Source organism: Schistocerca cancellata, chromosome 1 (genome assembly GCF_023864275.1).
Source record: "Schistocerca cancellata isolate TAMUIC-IGC-003103 chromosome 1, iqSchCanc2.1, whole genome shotgun sequence".
NCBI classification, from domain to species: Eukaryota; Metazoa; Arthropoda; class Insecta; order Orthoptera; family Acrididae; genus Schistocerca; species Schistocerca cancellata.
Genome location: NC_064626.1, coordinates 703,320,677 through 703,332,587, shown reverse-complemented (window position 1 = coordinate 703,332,587; position 11,911 = coordinate 703,320,677). Strand labels below are relative to the sequence as shown.

General features: G+C 44.2%; 1 non-coding gene across 1 annotated transcript; it reads left to right on the top strand.

The window, feature by feature from the left end:
- The first annotated feature begins 2,483 nt into the window (after positions 1–2,483).
- Positions 2,484–2,558, top strand: Trnat-ugu (transfer RNA threonine (anticodon UGU)). Its single transcript has one exon. It is a non-coding gene; the product is annotated as a tRNA-Thr (tRNA).
- Positions 2,559–11,911: the final 9,353 nt, after the last annotated feature.

The window sequence follows — 11,911 nt, the reverse complement described above, 5'->3', positions numbered from 1 at the left end:
TGGTTGGGAAGGGAGTGAGACAGGGTTGTAGCCTCTCCCCTATGTTATTCAATCTGTATATTGAGCAAGCAGTGAAGGAAACAAAATAAAAATTCGGAGTAGGAATTAAAATCCATGGAGAAGAAATAAAAACTTTGAGGTTCGCCGATGACATTGTAATTCTGTCAGTGACAGCAAATGACTTGGAAGAGCAGTTGAACGGAATGTACAGTGTCTTGAAGGGAGGATATAAGATGAACATCAACAAAAGCAAAACGAGGATAATGGAATGTAGTCGAATTAAGTCGGGTGATGCTGAGGAATTAGATTAGGAAATGATACACTTAAAGTAGTAAGAGTTTTGCTATTTGGGGAGCAAAATAACTGATGATGATCGAAGTAGAGAGGATATAAAATGTAGACTGGCAATGGCAACTTTCTGAAGAAGAGAAATTTGTTAACATCGAGTATAGATTTAAGTGTCAGGAAGTCGTTTGTGAAAGTATTTGCATGGAGTGTAGCCATGTATGGAAGTGAAACATGGACGAAAAATAATTTGGACAAGAAGAGAATAGAAGCTTTCGAAATGTGGTGCTACAGAAGAATGCTGAAGATTAGATGGGTAGATCACATAACTAATGAGGAGGTATTGAATAGGATTGGGGAGAAGAGAAGTTTGTGGCACAACTTGACTAGAAGAAGGGATCGGTTGGTAGGATATGTTCTGAGGCATCAACGGATCACCAATTTAGTATTGGAGGGCAGCGTGGAGAGTAAAAATCGTAGAGGGAGACCAAGAGATGAATACACTAAGCAGATTCAGAAGGATGTAGGTTGCAGTAAGTACTGAGAGATGAAGAATCTTGCACAGGATAGAGTAGCATGGAGAGCTGCATCAACCAGTCTCAGGACTGAAGACCACAACAACAACAACAACAACAACAACAACCTGTTTATTATATCCGGCACTGGAAGTCTCGGGCTCAGTCTCGGGTAAGGGGGGGGGGGGATGTTTCCTCGTAGCAGTCACTGACGGACTGCAACAAAAAAAAAGAGTGAGATCTTAAGGGACCAAACTGAAGAGGTCATCGGTCCATAGACTTACTACTTAAACTAACCTATGCTAAGAACAACACACCCTGCCCGAGGGAGGACTCCAACCTCCGGCGGGAGGGGTCAAGGACCGCCGCAGGTCCACTCAGCCTCATATTAAATGAGTACCGGGGATCTTTCCCAGAGTAACAGGCGGCCATGACGATGGACCCACCACCATGCACCTCCTAGATGGGAAGAAAGTCTGCACTCTGGTCGGGCTAGTTCCCGGTCGCGGATTTGCGTCACAGACTCTGTTTTTTATGATACCTATAAAACTCCAGTTTAGAATAAACAGCAAGAATAAAAATGAATTATTTTTTTTTTTTCCTTTTACTTGCAGTTAGATAGGTCTCTTATCTTCTAGGAGGCGGCTAGGTGAACGCGAGCGCCCACGCCCGCCGCCGCCAGAGTAGCGAGCGCTCGTGGTAAAATGTGGCTGTCAGGCGACATTATGAAGCGCAGGGGAAATGCAGACTTTGCGCTACCTTCAGAGGAATGACAGTGTGTTACGGTCGTCGTAGTTTTAAACGATGCATTAAATAGTTAATGGATTAGTGCTTAAAATGGAAAACAGCTCTCCTAAAACAGATGTAAAGCAGCATTATGGCAGGGTTTGGAATTTCAAAGCCAAAGTCCCACACACCAGCATGGATTTATAACATGTAAGTGCAGGATGACTAGCTAATGTTAGAACTTAGATCTGCAGAGCAACAGGTAGTTGAATGACAAGTTTCATAATAAAATAAGTCTTGTACGCTCACATAAAAATTTTCATCAATCTAAATTTCCACAAATTCACAAATTTGTAATGAAATGATAACTAAATCGACACCCTAACGCCAAACAGGGGTTGATATACGTCATTGGGGACATGTTGAAAATGTGTGCACCGACCGCGACTCAAATCCGGGATGTCCTGCTTACATGGCAGACTCTCTATCCATCCTTTTTTGCACTTTGTTCGGTATTGTTCGTTGCGTTTGGTCTGTGCGGACGTCACAAGACATCCTTTCAAGTTGATCGTTGATTCCTTTACTCAGTTTTTTATTACAGAGGGCGAGCAGCCCTCTGACCGAACACGCTGAGCTACCGTGCCGGCCGACTGAAGCGCCTAGGACCGCTCGGCCACACCGGCCGGCGTCCATCTGAGCCACCGAAGGCACAGAGGATAGTGACCCCGCAGAGACTTATCCCTTGCACGCTCCCCGTGAGACCCACGTTCCCAACATGTCCACACCACTACATTCGTCGTGCGCCTAATAGATGTTTGCCCATCACACTCATTACTCTTGGCAGGTTAATCTACCAAGTTCCGTACGAGTTGAGGCATAGCGTATGCGTTCGCACAAGAAGTTCAATGGCCGGGTAGCGTGCAACGGATAAATCCCTGCAGGCGCACTATTCTCTCTGCCTTCGGTGGCTCAGATGGATAGAGCATCTGCCATGTAAGCAGGAGATCCCGGGTTCGATTCCCAGTCGGGGCACACAATTTCGGCATGTCCCAATGAAGTATATCAACGCCTGTTTGCAGGTAGGGTGTCGATTTATAATTTCATTCTAGAGGATCTGCATAGTCATCAGTGGTATCTGTTCTTTACGGACAGATACTACCTTCATATACACAAATTTGTAGCTATGATTATGTCAATGTTTGGACCAATATATTTGTGCGAGCAATTTTGTTCTGCAAGGAAGAGAACAGAAGCTACCCACAGAAACTCACGGAAAGACTTCGATTACAAACATTATCACCGAATTAGCAGCGCTCAAAAAGTGGTAGCGAAAATCAAAATAAGTAGTATTTATTTGAAGTGTTTCTATGTTTAACGAGAGAATAAAATAGTCACGAAATGCATGTTGATGTCGATTTAAACTTCATCTGAAAATGATATTCCTCATAAGGCTGCATCAGTCGCAACAAATATCATGCTTCGTACTAAGTTGCCCTATGTCCGTTTCCATATCAATTAAAATAAATGTGAGTTTCATTACATTGTCATTTCTCTCAGTGCCACAGTTTTAGGAAACCAATTTGCCACTAAAAGCACCAGTTAGCCACAGTAAAGTAACACATCTCCTTAGAACTACTAGCAGGCGTAGAATAGACTTGTTGGCAACAGTTTCTAGCTGCCAGTTGCGAGCTGCCTTGTTCTGCTTCCTCCTCCCTTCCCTTCCCCTCCCATTACTGCCCGTGACCCGGCCGGCTGTTCGCTGCTGAGACGTGAGAGCAAGCGAGTGAGCTCACACGAGCAGATCGGTGAACACGCATGTTGAGGTGTGTTATGAACGATCACATATTTCTAGTTACTAGTACTTGACAGAAACCTCTTGATAAAGTTTCTCTTTTTCAGTCGTTAGATTATTCTAGATGAGCAATAAGGCAATGGAACCGTTTCTCTGCGGGCTTGCAAGCAATTCCCATGGTCTTTAAAGTGATTTTTCTGTGTCCACAGAATGTTAAATGATGAAGACTATTAGCGTAAGTTTTTGTCCTTGTCTGATGTTAAGGGCTATTTGGTTTCTGATGGTCTGGTGGACGGCTTCTAACAGATAGCCGTCCGGAGTGGCCGTGCGGTTCTAGGCGCTACAGTCTGGGACCGCGAGACCGCCACTGTCGCAGGTGTGTGTATTGTCCTTAGGTTAGTTAGGTTTAAGTAGTTCTAAGTTCTAGGGGACTGATGACCTCAGAAGTTGAGTCCCATAGTGCTCAGAGCCATTTGAACCATTTTCTAACAGATATTCATTTTCGAGATTAGTTCAATGAGTTCCATGAGTTGATATCAGAAACAGTGGTGTCTCCGAAATGACGTGTGGCTGTCTGCCTTATAAACAATGTGTAGTAGAGTGATGCCACTCGCCCGCAGTTATCCGGTTCGAACTAGTATTTGGTCGACAGGGAAAGGAGAAGTGGCGGTGTAGAGCGGATCCTATCCACCTGAATGTACTATGTCCTGGGCTGAAGTACAAAACTGTCCCGTGAGTAACACAGAATGACGTGGAGACTGGCTGGTCCCCTGATGCTATTGGAGTACTTTCCTCGCAGCAGCTCTGTTTCACTACGCAAAAAAGGCGCTATTTCTCGCAGTGTCCATCTCCCTTTCAAAATAAATAAATAAATAAAGTAATAAAAGTTCTAAACGTTCGTATTAGAGCGAAGGATTTGTCAAAAGTCACAGGGAACATTCTCGTTTTCATATTATCTTTGACAGAGGAAGCTTATGACGCTACAGGCTGAGTCACAAGGCAAGGTAAATGCTTTGCGGGATGACAATATTACTGACTTTGAACAAGAAACTTCATATGTACATATGCCCTACTCCGCAAGGTTTCCGAGGTAGAACACATTTAATGTACGTTGTCATTTATTTTCTGTATTATTCACACACTGTCATTGTTTTTGACGTACCACAGGAGTGTAGAGCAAGCTGAGACGAACAATTTGGTACAGCACAAGTGGGAAATTATCTCAAACTGCCCAACAAAAACTACCTATGCTACAGCGGCAGCGATATTTGCAATATTCTCGCGTTCTGTTCGTGCAAAATGTTAGTCATAGAGAGAAAAATGAGTAGAAACTTTCTTTGTAGGAAATTTGATGTAGTTATACAGGGTGGTCGGAAATTCCCGTTACAGACTTCTAGGACATGTAGAGGGTAGTGAGTACAGAACATTTTGAATAGGAACACATGTCCGGAATCGTATCTTTTCCGTTCTACGACAGTTTCAATTCAGATGTGTACGTCGTCAACGTCTGCTTACGGCAAGCTAAATGTCTCAGAGTTCCCTGTCCTAGTATGCAACTAGGGTAGACACGATGACGTTTACTATGTCAAACGATCCCCAGATGTCACTTATTGTCCGCTTTGCTGTGAGACCGAGTCAATACCTGTGCATCACCGATAGAGGAAACATGGTGCAGTACACGTTTGCGGAATACACAGACATGCTCCTTGTGTATGGCGAAGCTGGAGGTAACGGAAGAGCTGCTAGTCGGCTGTATCACGAACGTTTTCCACACCGTCACACTCCATCGCACAAACTGTTTGCCCAAGTTTCACAACGGCTACGAGAAATGGGTATCTTCACCGTGAGGAGGCAGGACTGTGGTGCTCCACGGCGACGGCGCACGCCCGAATTTGAAGAAGGTGTACTGCGTCACATTAAGCCCGTCAACGAGTTCACGAACAATCGCGCATGCAATGGCTTTTAGTCACAGTACCATCTTGGACGCCCTGCATGAGCAACAATTACATCCGTACCACTTACAAAGTGTACATTCTATGGGTCCAGCAGACTTCCCACAACGCGTCGCCTTCTGCACATGGTTCCTGCACCGATGCATCGACGCGCCTCTGTTTCCACGTCGAGTTCTCTTCACAGATGACTGTAGGTTCACAAGGGATTGTGTTCTGAATGCTCGAAATAGCCATGTCTGGGCGGAAGAAAACCCTCATGCCACGCATGTCCAGGGATTTCAAGAAAGGTTTAGAATTAACGTGTGGGCAGGTACTCTGGACGGTCATGTGATTGGACCATACCTCCTTCCATCCAAGCTTACGGGTCCCGCATACTGAGTCTTCCTATGACACGTACTGGCCCCTTTCTTGGAAGCTGTGCCACTGAATGTACGTCAGGAAATGTGGTTTCAGCATGATGGAGCACCACCTCACTTTTCACTGGCTGTCCGGAGACATCTCAACAGACGGTATGGTGAAAGGTGGATAGGCCGTGGTGGTGCAACCGCGTGGCCGTCACGATCACCGGATTTAACCCCTATGGACTACTTCTTGTGGGGTCGTACGAAGAGCCTAATTTATGAGACACCTGTAGAGACAGAGGAAGATCTGCTGGCACGAGTTGTGGCCGCTGCACAAGACATTGAAGAGACACCAGGGATGGAGAAAGTGTACCAGAACATGCTTCGGAGGTACAATGTGTATAGCAACGTTGGTGGTCGCCACATCGAGCCGCTGCTGTAATGCATCGGTACGTTGTGGCTGGTGCCGTAGATACTGGGTTCTTGTTGTTGTAGACTAATGTAAACCATAAGGTGTAAGTTGTAATGGGAATGCGTAAGTAACAACGGAACGAGTCAGTATTCTTTTCAAATGGATTGCAGCAATTGTACTGGGTCACGCCTAAGTACATTCCTCACGTAGGTGTGAATGAGATAATCATCTGCATTGCAACTGTCGTAGAACGGAAACGATACGTTTCCGGACATGGGTTCCTATTCAAAATGTTATGTACTCACTACGCTCTACATGTCAGAGAAGTTTGTAACGGGAATTTCTGACCATCCTGTATTTTATACTGTGAAACCTTTACACTGGAGCGTGCGGTTTTCGATTTATACAAGAGAAACGTATAAAAGTGATATTGAATGTGTTCTCAGAAACCATTCTCAATAAGACATATACCCATGTAAAGTTTTTTGTTCAGAATCACTAATACTATCTCCTCTCAAAGCACGTATTTTTCCTCCTGACTCAGCCTGTATACCTTATCCTTCTATGAGACACGTTTCGCCTCATTGAGAGACGCGATGTACTCCAAACGTGATTTCTGTGCAGAGATGAGAAGCAGTCATTATGAAACTGGATTGATACTACAGAAGTGAGTAATTCGCATCCTCACTGGACGTCCCAGGTATCAGAGTTTTCATCGAAGTCAATTAAAAGAAATGCTTTAAAATCAATTACCTACAACAAGATTGTTCAATTCAATTTTAGTCTACATCTCTATTGTTATCGTAGTCCGTGGGACATTAAGTACTTCTCTTTCGCTTTCCTCCATCGTTCCTGTTCTCTCACATCATTATTCATTTTGTGATCTGGGGGTGAGGTGCTATTGGAAGCTTCTTATGGTTGGTTCAACCATTATGCACACATAAAGCTCTCCTGTTTTAAGTCAATGGTTTAGTCTGGATCCACGCCACGCCCCATCAGTCCCTTCCTACCATACTTATTACCCCCGACTACATGAATAGCTCTTACGTCGTCATCACCATCAATATTCCGTCTTTCGTAGTTGAAAGTTGGTGACTCATCACACGATCCTAATAGTCTGTCTCCATTTTTCGCGGTCTTGTGCATCTCGGAGAAGCTGGCTCCAGGTTTGGTTTGTTTCTCCTTTATCTCGTCGATCCATCGTCTCGGTGGTCTTCCCTACAGTCTTTTTTTTCTACTTTCACTTGGACGATCGTGTTTTCCAACTTATCCTCTTGCTGTCGAACTGTGTTACCAAAAAGTGGCAGGATTCGCTGGGAACAAACAATGGACAGCCTCTTCTTCACCCTGAGTTGCTTCGTTGCCCTCTTATGATGTTCTCAGCGACCGCCTGTACCCGTAAGTCCACAGCTCGGAAGCATCAATTCTTCTGCGGTACCTGTTTCAACAACGTGAAGGAAAACTGGAAACACCAGAGATTGCAGCACGTTCAATTTTATGTCTAGTTACTTCTCGGTCTTTCCAGATCGCTGTCAGCTACGACGTAGAGTCCACACTAATAACGATTCTACGGCATATTTCCTGTATACAGCCACTCTCTTTCTAGACGACTGAGCCTAGGTAGACAAAGTAATCAACTTATTCATATTCTGATAGCACGTTAATAGCTGATGGTGACTCATCTCTTGTCAGTTATCATGATCTTGGTCTTTTCCTTATTTATTGGTGACGCAAGATTCTCACTTTATCCCTTAACTCTAACCAGTAGTTTCTTCATTTCCATTTGTGATTCTTCACACACCATGGTGTCATTAGCAAATCTTAAATTACTTATTGTTCGTTCATCAGTTCGAATCCCACCAGTCCAGCTGTGAAGACTTTATATTCTACATAGATGTTAAATAAAACTGGTGATAAAATGCATTCCTATCCAACTCCTTTACATGGCTCAAAAGGACTTGAAATAATCTTATCTAATCTCATTTCTGCCCTGCTACCAGAGTAGAGATTTCTGATAAGGGTAATAAGGTGATGAGTAATGCCCACTGCCAGCACACTCCACAGTTCTTTCCACCGGACACAGTCGAAAGCCCTGCTGTAGTCGAAGAAACAAATGGCTAAAGTGGTATTGGATTCTATACATTTGTCAGTTACCTGCCTGAAATAGAGAATCTGCTCTCGTTTTTCCTTTATTATGCACAAACCCTGCTTGCTCTGGTGGTATTTCTTAATCTAAGGAGGTTCTCATGCGCGCATGGATGACATTTAGAATAATCTTTCTCGCATGTGAATTCAACGAAATGGTTCTGTAGTTCTCACAACGCTCTTCGTATCGTTTTTTTACGAAAAGGAAGCATTACCGACACGGTCCAGTCGTCTACCTATGTACCGTATACCACATGCCGTTACATAATCCATGCATGATTTCCAAACACAGATCTCCAGATGCTTTGATCATTTCGGCAGGTACAAGGTCAGGTCCAAGTGCTATGTTGTTTTTCAGTTTAGCTATGGCTTTTCGGACTTTTACCTTTGAGGTGTTAGGTTCCATCTCTAGTGGAAGTTTTGCCGTTTTTCATTGTTATTCGTGTACAACTTGTTACAGTATGCTGCCTACCGATGAGCAGCTAGATATGTCTTGCATATAGATGTATCATTTTCGTCTTCCGCAACCCTTGTTCTTGGTCTGAAGGATCTTTTAGTTTCTCTGTTTCTCTGAACATGCACCTGGTCTCGTTACAGTCTCGGAATTTATCAGTTTTATCGCATATTTCATATTATTGTCTCTTCGGCAGTTTTTCCGTATTAACGCAGATAACTTGCGGCACTGCGGATTTCCTTGCACTCCTTTCATCTTCCGTATATTTCTTTCTCCAATGATTTGCATGGTTTCGTTAGTACGCCAGTTACTTTTATTCTTCACTTTTTTTACTGTCCTGGATCGGTTCCACAGCATTGCTCTGCAGATATCATATTATCTGACTGATTGGTCGAAAGTTTTTCTTCGAGTCTTAAAAATTTCAATTTCAGTCTTTTTCCTAGTCTTCTGGTTTTTGTAGGTGTCCCTTTACATTTAGACAGTTTCGATCTCAGTTCGAGACACAGAAACTTATGGTCAGAACCATAGTCGGCACCTGAAAGGGTATTAATATTTTCAAAGAACAATCACCTTCTCAATTCAGTCAAAAATCGTCAGTCTGGTTACGGTAAGTCCCACTTGGTAAGGTCCTGGTGTAAAGTCCTTGTGGATGATGTTGGAACCAAGAGTTGATAATAATAAGCTTATTTTACTGACGTAACATAGTCGATGTGCACGATCATCTCTCATCTAAACGATGAAAACCAAGTATATTTCGCCGCTCGGTGTTGCCGCGCGGTTTGAGGTGCCATGTCACGGATTGCGCGGCCCTTCCCGCATGAGGTTCGAGTCCTCCCTCGAGCATGGATGTGTGTGTGTTGTTCTTAGCATAAGTTAGTTTAAGTATTGTGTAAGTCTAGGGACCGATGACAGCAGTTTGGTCCGTCAGGAATTCACACACATTTAAACATTTTAAGTATATTTCCTCTGATGAGTCCAATTTCCCTACCTTAGCATTAATATCTCCTTCCTCTGCGGTAACTTATATTTTGCTTATTGAAATGATTCAAATGGCTCTGAGCACTATGGGACGTAACTTCTGAGATCATCAGTCCCCTAGAACTTAGAACTACTTAAACCTAACTAACCTAAGGACATCACACACACCCATGCCCGAGGCAGGATTCGAACCTGCGACCGTAGCAGTCGCGCGGTTCCAGACTGTAGCGCCTAGAACCGCTCGGACACCTCGGCTGGCTTTTGCGTATTGATTGAAGGCAGCTGGAAAGAGATTCATAAAATTCTTGTTTCATCATCAGCTGTTGAAGTTGTCTGTAAATCATTTAACTTCCAAGAACTATTATTGAATTTAATTGGCATGTCTCTATCAGGCTTGTATTTAACAACTGCGGCATTCCATCCCTTGTGTGCTAACAGGGCAACACCAGTAATGGGATTGTCTGATCTACTAAAAAACTATGCTTTCTTGCCATTAGCTGTTCTTCAGTGCCCACGGCCTTTCCAGTGAGTCTCTGCTAGTCCTACAATTCCAATTTTAATTGGAAGGTTTCTCGTTTTCATAATGAATAATTTACCAGTTCAGCACAGTCCTTGTACATTTCAAGTAGCAATCTTGCGTACATCCTTTGGATGTTTATAGTTTATACTTTCGCATGCTGCTGCCCCCTGTCCCCCCCCCCCCCCATTTCCCCAATTTCCCGAAGATACGACTAGAAGATTGTTTATATTTCCGGTAAGGTTCAAATGGCTCTGAACACTATGGGACTTAGCATCTAAGGTCATCAGTCCCCTAGAACTTAGAAATACTTAAACCTAACCTAAGGACATCACACATATCCACGCCCGAGGCAGGATTCGAACCTGTAACCGTAGCAGTTGTGCGGTTCCGGACTGAAGCGCCTAGAACCGCTCGGCCACCGTGGTCGGCTTCCGGTAAGGCAAATCCATAATGGATTTTCTTGTTTAACAAAGCATTGGGTTGGTTTCCTGTTGCCTTCCCCTGTTGGCTGGAAATATAATGAGAAAATATAAAGTGGTGAGGTCATATTTCACTCTGGTTAAGGAATGGCATGACCCAAACGTCCGCTTAGGTAGGTTCGCTAAATCCCTGAAATAGAACGATCCTTCACTGGGATTGTAGAGGAGTTCCTATGCGCTACCATATGTTACAGACATACTATTCTTTTTTCCGCGGCCCTGCAGTTAATCGCTTTTTCTGCTCGTTCCAGTGTCAACCGTACCGTGATGCCCTTACACAATTTCTCCGGGCGAAGGGGATCCGTAGTCTGTGTAGCTCCTCTTTATTGCAAATTCGATATGCGGGATGATCGTTTGCCATCTTCCGACAGCTCTCCTCGCCTTTGCAGAAGGCGTTCTCCACTGCGCACTTTTTGTTGGACGCTCGCCCGCAAGGATCGCAGACAGCGCGGCGAGGCGCCTCGGAGTCTTCTCGTGCGCGTCACCTGGCCGTCCGCGGCAGTTCAAGTTCCAGGCGGCGCGGCGGTGGCAGCCGTCTCTAATGAAGCCGTACATATGCGGGCCGCGGCGCTCCCCGCCCCGCAGTCACGTAACACCGGATTTCTGCAGGGGGCGCCAGCCGCGTCCTCAGCTTCGTGGGCAGGGCAGCTCGCAGCCCGGATGGGTCCGGAAATAATCCCCAAGTGGCATGCAGTGGCAGCGCCACAGACCACTGGGGGCACAGCTGGCGTTTCATTTATACAAGCCGGCGCAGTGGCCGAGCGGTTCTGAGCGCTACAGTCGCAGGTTCGCATCCTGCCTCGGGCATGGATCTGTGTGATGTCCTTAGGTTAGTTAGGTTTAAGTAGTTCTAAGTCTAGGGGACTGATGACCTCAGAAGTTAAGGGGGGTAGGACGTCAAACAGGCCGACTTAGAGCAGGAGAGGCACCACAGGACATTTTAATTTCCACTGTCTATACTTTTACAAGTAAATTCATAAAACTTTGTCAGTATGACCAGGAAGGATTCAGGATTCACACTCGTAGCAGCGGAAGTTCAAAAACATAAAATTATTTTTTTTAGATGTGAAATTTCATCATTTTTTCACTTACTATTGGCTGCATTTGTTGCTGTAGGTACACTTTTCTTCATAAGTAAGAGAGACTGTTCAATGAATTTTGCACAGCATACAAACCATACTTACAGGAGTCTGAAACTCTAGAATTTATTTAATTTATGAAAAAATGAATGAGATGTTACGTTTTAAACTTTATGTTTAGAAAAAAATCAAATTTTGTAGTTTATTATCTCAATTTTTACCACAGTTTTTAA